Below are 7,500 nucleotides of genomic sequence, written 5' to 3'. Positions count from 1 at the left end.
TCTCGTAGTTCTGGCTCGGGGATGGCTCTCCGTCCGTCCTCTCGTTCTCGGTCCCGTTCCGGGGACGAGAGGCTTCCTTTAAGCCCGGATCCTCATAGGTCTCGTCGTCGTGCTTTTTCGCCTAGCCCTGCTAGGCGCCGTTAATTTTACCGTTGTCTCGCCACCTTTTAGTTTTTTGTCATGGGTTTGTCACTACTTTTTTGTTATATTATGGATCTCACTGTAATTTCTGTTAACGTTAATGGGTTGAGGGATGGTGACAAGCGTCTTGGATTTCTCCAGTGGTTGTCCCATCTCTCTCCTTCGGTAGTTTGTCTACAGGAGACCCACGCAGTCTCTAATGATGATCTTCTTTCTTGGTTTTCTCGTTTTGGTTATTTCTGTGCTGGTTCTTTTGGTACAAATCATTCTCGTGGCGTGGTTGTTTTGTATCGTTCGGTTTTGGAGTGTAAGTCTGTTGTTTGCGAGTTTGATGGTCGTTTTGTTTTGGTTGAGTTTTCTCTTCGTGGTTCTGTTTTTCGGCTTGCTTCTATTTATGCTCCTAACCGTAATCCTGATCGTGACGCTTTTTTGGTTCGTTGTGTTGACTCTATCGATCCTGCTGTTCCTACTCTTTTGTGCGGTGATTTCAACACGGTCCTGGACCGTGTTCGGGATCGCCGTGGGTCTTGTCCTTTTGATGTCTCTCGTGAAAGTTCTGCTTTGTTGTCAGCGTTGTTTTCGGATTGTTGTGTGGTGGATATTTGGCGTGAAAGGCACCCAAATGATTCTGCTTTTACCTGGTTCCGGCCCGATGGGGCCCTTGCATCGCGCATTGACCTCATCGGTTGTCCGTATGCTTGGGTGCCTTATGTGTCTTCTGTAGACATTCTACCATGTCCTTTTTCTGATCATTGTGCTATTTCTTTCTCATGGGCTCTCCCCAGCTCCGTTCCTCCGGGTCCGGGGTTGTGGAGGCTCAATCTTTCTGTTCTGGATGAGGCTGAGTATATCGACCTCATCTCAACTTTTTGGTCTTATTGGCAGTCTCGTCAGTCTCTTTTCCTTCCCTTACTAGGTGGTGGGACAGCGGCAAATCCCATATTAAGCGTATAAGTATTAATTATTGTAAAAATCGTGGTAAATGTAAAGTAGTTGAACGTAATATTTTGTCTAGTCTTGCTGCTCATCTTAAAAGTCATATTGATTCTGGTCGTCTTTCTTTCCTTCCTGTGTACCTTTCTACTCTGTCTCGTTTTCGTGCTATGGATGTTGAGGTTGCTCGTGGTGCTCAAGTTCGTGCCCGGGCGAGGCGGGTGGAGGAGGGTGAGTCCTCCTCTGCTTACTTCTTCCGGCTCGAAAAGAAAAACGGCACTGACCGTAATATCTCGGCGCTGAGAGCTAGTGATGGTTCTTTGGTTACGGATAAGGATGGGTTGTGTGATGTTTTTCGTTCTTTCTATTCGGATCTTTTCTCTGCTGCTCCTTGTGACTCCAATGCTCGTGCTGAGCTTCTTTCTAACATTTCTTCGCCGGGTTCTTCCTTTTGATGATAGTGAGGTGTGCGAAGGTCTTCTCAGCCAGGAGGAGTGTTTTGCGGCTCTTCAGGGCATGGCCCGTGGTAAAGCTCCTGGTTGTGATGGCCTTCTCATGGAATTCTATTTAAAATTTTGGCATGTTTTGGGTTTTGATTTAGTTTGTGTTTTGAATTCTGCGTTTGGGTTGGGTTCGTTGTCTCGCTCTCAGGGCCGGGGTATCATTACTTTATCATTTAAGAAAGGGGATCGTCTTGATCCCAAAAACTGGCGTCCAATCTCCCTGTTGAATGTCGATTACAAAATTGCTTCTCGTTCTATTGCTGCTCGTCTTCTTAAGGTTATTCATTTGGTTGTTGATAAAGATCAGTCTTGTGGTGTTCCTGGCCGTTTTATTGGTGAAAATGTTGCTTTTCTTCGTGATGTTGTTGATTTTTGCTCTTCTTCTGGTGCTCCTGCTGCTCTTCTTTCTCTTGATCAAGAAAAGGCATTCGACAGGGTAGATTGGACGTTCCTTCGTTCTACCTTATATGCTATGGGTTTTGGGCTGTCGTTTGTTGGGTGGGTTAATTTATTTTACAATAATGTGAGTAGTTGTGTTAATGTTAATGGTTATATTTCAAATTCTTTTAAGTTATCTCGTGAGGTGAGGCAGGGATGTCCCCTGTCCCCCCTCCTTTATGTTTTAGTTGCCGAAGTACTTGCCTGTAATATTCGTTCTAGTGGTTTAATTTCTGGTTTGTCTCTTCCTGGTTCTTCGTCTTCTTTGCCTGTTGTTTCTGCCTATGCTGATGACACTACGCTGGTTGTTTCTTCTGTTCCTGGTATTTTGGCTGTCTTTGATGTTTATTCTTTGTACGAGAAGGAGTCTGGGGCTAAATTAAATTATGGTAAATGCGAAGGTTTGTGGTTGGGTGGTTGGAGTGGGCGCACTGACTCACCGGTTAACATTACTTGGTCGTCGGTGAAGGTGTAGGGGGTTGTTCTGGGTCCGGGCAATCTGGAGGAGGACAATTGGAGGCCGCGTATCACCGCGGTGAAAAATGCTTTGAACTCTTGGCGTCAGCGATCGTTATCTTATTAGGGCAAGGCACTTGTTATCAATGCCTTGGCCCTTTCTTGTGTGTGGTACGTGGCCTCTCTTATCCATGTTCCCCGGTGGGTCAGTGTTGAATTAAATACGTTAATTTTTAAATGTTTCTGGAGCGGTAAGCGGGATTAGGTCGCTCGTCGTGTTGTGGTTCAGCCTTCTTGTTTGGATGGGTTTTCTGTCGTGGATTTTCAGTGTAAGGTTATGGCTCTTCATGTTCAGTGGGTTCGTCGTTTTGTTTCTTCTCCGTCTTCTTGGGTCTCTTTCATGGTTTTTTTGGTTTTCTTCCCGGCTTGCCGCTCCTCCGCATCTTGTTTTTTCTGCTCCGCTTTGTTTTTCTCCGGATTCTCTGCCTCCGTTTAATCGTTCTCTCTTGACTGCTTGGCGGGCGTGTAAAGGATCCCTTACGGCGTCTTCATTGGGTATTGGTTCGGGTATTGATTTTTGTCCTGTTTCTACTATGTCTACGAAGTCTGCTTAAATGTGGATATTTAACAGAGATATTACCAACTTTTTTGACGTCTGTAAATGGTTCAAGTTTTCCAGTGAATGCTGTCTCTCCTCATTGTGAGGAGAAGTTCTTTCCTTTGTTTGGTTCTCTTTATTGGTCTTCTACTTGGCGTCAACTTTTCTTTTTTGATTTGGATCGTCCTGTTATTGATTTATGTTGGAAAGTCTCACATGAGGTCCTTTACACGGCCGAGAGGCTTGCTGGTTTTGGTTATGCTCTTTCTACTGCTTGTTTTTGTTCTGCTCCTGTCGAGTCTCTTTCTCATTTGTTCTTTCACTGTCCTCTGGCTGTCAGTGTTCTGTCGTGGCTTCAATCACTTATGTTCTTGGCTTCTCCTCTTTGTCCTTCTATCTTGGTTCGTCATGCGCTTTTTGGTTTCTCGGCTGATGAGTTGCCTGTGGTTCCTCGGGTTTTTGAATGTTGAATGTCGGGAAGTTTTGTATTTGGGGGGCTCGGAATGATTTTCGTTTTAGGGGTGTTCGTCCCTCGGCTGCTGATGTTATGGAGCGTGTGAAGTCTCGCGTTCGGTTTAATCTCCCTTTGTTTTTCCGTCGTTTCCGGTCTGACCGCTGTCGTCCATATATTGTCCGTCAGTGGGGTGCTCGCGGTGTAATGGCTTTGTTTCAAAATGATGCTCTGGTTGTTCATATTTAAGTTCTGGTTTTGTGTTGTGTTTGCGTGCCCTGGCCGTTTTTCTGGGGTGAACCAACGTCTTGGCGTTGGGTGAGTCTGTTGACGGGTGGCCTTTTATTGGTCACTCTTCACACTTGTGCTGGGTCGTGCTCGTTTTGGTTTGTCTAGTTGTTTTTGAGTCTTTTTTGTCGTTTTGTCGAATTGTCATTTAGGAGTGTAAGTCAGGCGAGGCATCTCCTAGATGCAATTTTTCGTTTTGTCTGTTTGTCTTTTGTTAATTGTTGGTAGGGGCGGGGTTCGATTCCCCGGCGAAGTTGGCGTGTTGGTGCACCCCCGTTTGAGGTGAACCGTTGTGTTTGACGGATTCGTCGTTATGTCTGGCGGCCATTGCACTCACCCTACCGGGGGGCCAGCCATTCGCCTTAAATACAAAAAACATTGCCAAGAAAATTGGACTTGACAATTGACCCGGTCACCAATCAGAGACGCAGTAGGGCGAAGGTAAGGGAACTGCTTCAAATGAGGGAATGTGAGAAGATCGAAGACACCTGCTATCAAGGTTTACTTGTTCGAGATGCTCTTGCTGAGACATTTTGGTTAGAGAAAGAAACTGGTATCATCAAGTAGGCAGACCTAAACTGGGTTTTAAGTTTATTCATCTATCATACAGTAATTCTACCAAAGTAGATGTACCGGTAACAGTGATTACACTTCATGAAAGAAGTGTGTTGAGTTATGACTTGTAGGAATCACAGAGGATGTAAGATGAGGCACAAGGATTGTCAGAAAATTTGTTTCATTATATGTAAGCTATTAATTTTGATAGGTAGGAAGACTTGTTATCATGTGAAATGATATGGATGCAACTGGGTGGCAATCAAATTTCACTCCTAGCTGTCTAAACAATTGGCTGTAAGAAATAGTTCTTGATAACCCCTTCTGTATCACAACCTTCATTTTTACCTTCTCACTTTTAAAAGTGGGCAAAGAGAATTTGTAATTAGGTCCATGAATAGAAAAAGGTGAACCAAGGCACTAGCCTCGGGTAGAAAGTTTAAATTTATGTAGTTTTGTGTGGTTCCTGTTAGTTTAGGAGACTCTTTTATGAATAAAAATATATATGAGAGTTTTTTTCCCTGATATTGCATCTGAGAAAAATAATCACCATAATACAAATCACCAGACTTGTAAAATGATTTTATTATGCAACTGAAGGTTATAACACAACAATACTACCAAACTTACAGTGATTACCAGCTGCAGGGAAACGTAAAGCTGTAAAAACTGACATGACGTTTCCTTTCTTGGCCCTTGGACTACAAGGCCTACCTATTTCTTAGTAATACTAATTTCAACTACACAACTTGTTTGGTCACTTTTCATTTTAACAATAATAAACATTTACATGGTTCAATTTGAAGTTTTGGTTAAGTGTTTGAATCAAAAGAACCTTTATGAGCATAGAAATTCCGCTGCTGGAAGTCAGAATTCAGTACAACATAATTTTTGTCATTCCTTTCAGAAATCCTCTTAGTTTCTCTTAAAAGTCCTGATTACATTTCCCACGCAGATCAATCAGAATTCAGCTTTGTTTCTAAGTTTTAGCCTTACTTAAGTTGATGTTATAGACTACAATCACCTTGAGTGAGATATTACATATAATGATAAAAGGGGCTTGCATTCCCTTCTCTCAAACTTATGGGAGAACCTCTTGGGTTACTTGAATCTGTGGACAAAGAGGGGGACGGTGCCATGGGGGGAACTGATATTGGTTGAAATGACCTGTAGTTTCCCTCCCACAAGGTGTAATCAGACTGAGGAGCAAAATTTGAGGCAGGCATAGAAAGACCTTGGTTAATGCCACTTGGGAAAACATAACCCCCCTGATGATGACTAGCTAATCCATACTGTGTCTGTGGGTTAGGGTTGGAATGTGTTAAAAGAAATTGGAAAGTTTGACCTCGTGCTCTCTTGATTTCTCAATATCTGATTTTAAGAATTGGATGAGCTGTTTTGTGGGGTCATTTTCAATTGCACTCCTCATTAAGTGAATAGCTTCAACCAATGGGTCTTCTTTTTTCAGTTTCTTGGTTGGAGCTGATTTCACAGGCACAAACTGCTTACCAACACAGTCTTGAGAAGCTACACTATTGCCCTCGTCTTCTGTTGACTGAGTTACCTCCTCTCTTGATGCTGATGGCTCTACAGCCAGTTCTGGTCTGCAAGAGTCACGTGTTTTGACAACTTCAAACAACTGATTGAACCAGTTACTGTAACCCTTGTCATCTTGGAATCATTTCACCCCAGTGGAAGTTTTGGTGGTCAAAGCTAGTACACGCTTACATTCTGCAACAAGCTTTTTAAATTTTGATCTAAGTTGGGGTACAGTAAAGGAAACATTTTCATTCCTAGACTTGCATCTCTTCTTAAGTTCAGCAAGTACCTCGGCATAGATCTGTCCATTTTTCTGAGTTTTAACATTGGTGATTTTATTTAAATAATCACTACTTATTATGATATCACTGGAAAATTTGGACCATTTACAGACTTCATAAAATGTCTGTAAATAATAAATTTACAGACTTTAACACTTTACCCCATAAATATAAAATCTCTGTAAATTTATTTTACATATATTTTACAGAGTTTTGTTGAGTAAAGCTCTATAAAATGTCTGTAAAATGTTTATAAATTATTGGAGCTACAATAAGAGGAAATACTTGAAATTTACAGACTTTATAAAATCTTGCAAAAATGTCTATAAATCGAAAATTTACAAGGACTTTACGCCGTTTGGTCATGTCTCATAAAATGTCTGTAAATTGCGCTTTATCATCATGTGTGTCCTGTCTAAGTTACCAAATGTCTTTGGATCTGTATGCCCTGTTAATGACTGAGTTTGAATATTTATTACCTAATTAAATTATGTGGGAAACTGTTGAATTGGCCCTGCATGTTGCACTAAGTTCGGTTAATCGAAAGTTTGCCGGTTGCAACCTATGTAATGCCTATCGGTATGTGTTTTAATGGTTCGACTTGGATCAAGTCTTAGGCCCTGTTGATATGGAGAAAAGTTAAGATGGTAAGATGGTAACCCTCCCAGCCGGGTCTTTAGCTAGCGTTTATATGAGAAAAGAACTGACCTTTTTCCCTGAGTCAAGAGCTGCCCGGCTCAGTTTCGATCATCAGGAGACTGGGAAGATAGCACTCATTATCTTGCCTTGACCAAGTTGACTCCACTGGGCGAGCCAACGTGTTTACATGGAATAAAGTTGGCTTGGTCAGGAGGATGACCCTACCGTCGACAAAGGGTGACCCGGTTAGGTGGGTTTCCCTTCTAGCCGAGCCATTTTTTTCTTCAATTAAACGGTTTACTATGTTACGCGGTTAGACCGCATGTTACAGGGAATGTAGGAAAAGTTGGCTGGTCCAGGGTATCTCAGGAAAGCGAGTGACCCTTCTTCTCTTTTTGACTCTGTAAATTCATTGGAAATTGAAATTTACAGGATCCTTTGGTAAAGTTACAATTGAACAAAACATGTTAATAACATGGAAATATTTTAAAGAAATTTACAGGGCCCGTCTACACGTATCCGGAGATTTTTGTATCCGCAATTTTTTTTATGCGGATACACCTAGCGTCCACACGTGTCTGCCGTATACGCTCGGTGTATCCGGATATTTCTGTATGCGCTCTCCAGAGTGGAAATTTCTGTATACGCTGTGTATCCGGATACGTGTGGACGCTCGTA

At 42.3% G+C, this 7,500-nt stretch overlaps 1 pseudogene; it reads left to right on the top strand.

The window, feature by feature from the left end:
• Window positions 1-4,375, top strand: part of LOC138008768 (uncharacterized) — a 6,928-nt pseudogene extending 2,553 nt beyond the window's left edge.
• The last annotated feature ends 3,125 nt before the right edge of the window (window positions 4,376-7,500 follow it).

Source organism: Montipora foliosa, chromosome 6, assembly GCF_036669935.1.
Source record: "Montipora foliosa isolate CH-2021 chromosome 6, ASM3666993v2, whole genome shotgun sequence".
NCBI lineage: Eukaryota > Metazoa > Cnidaria > Anthozoa > Scleractinia > Acroporidae > Montipora > Montipora foliosa.
Note: the sequence above shows the minus strand (reverse complement) of the source record. Positions and strands in the feature narration are given on the sequence as shown.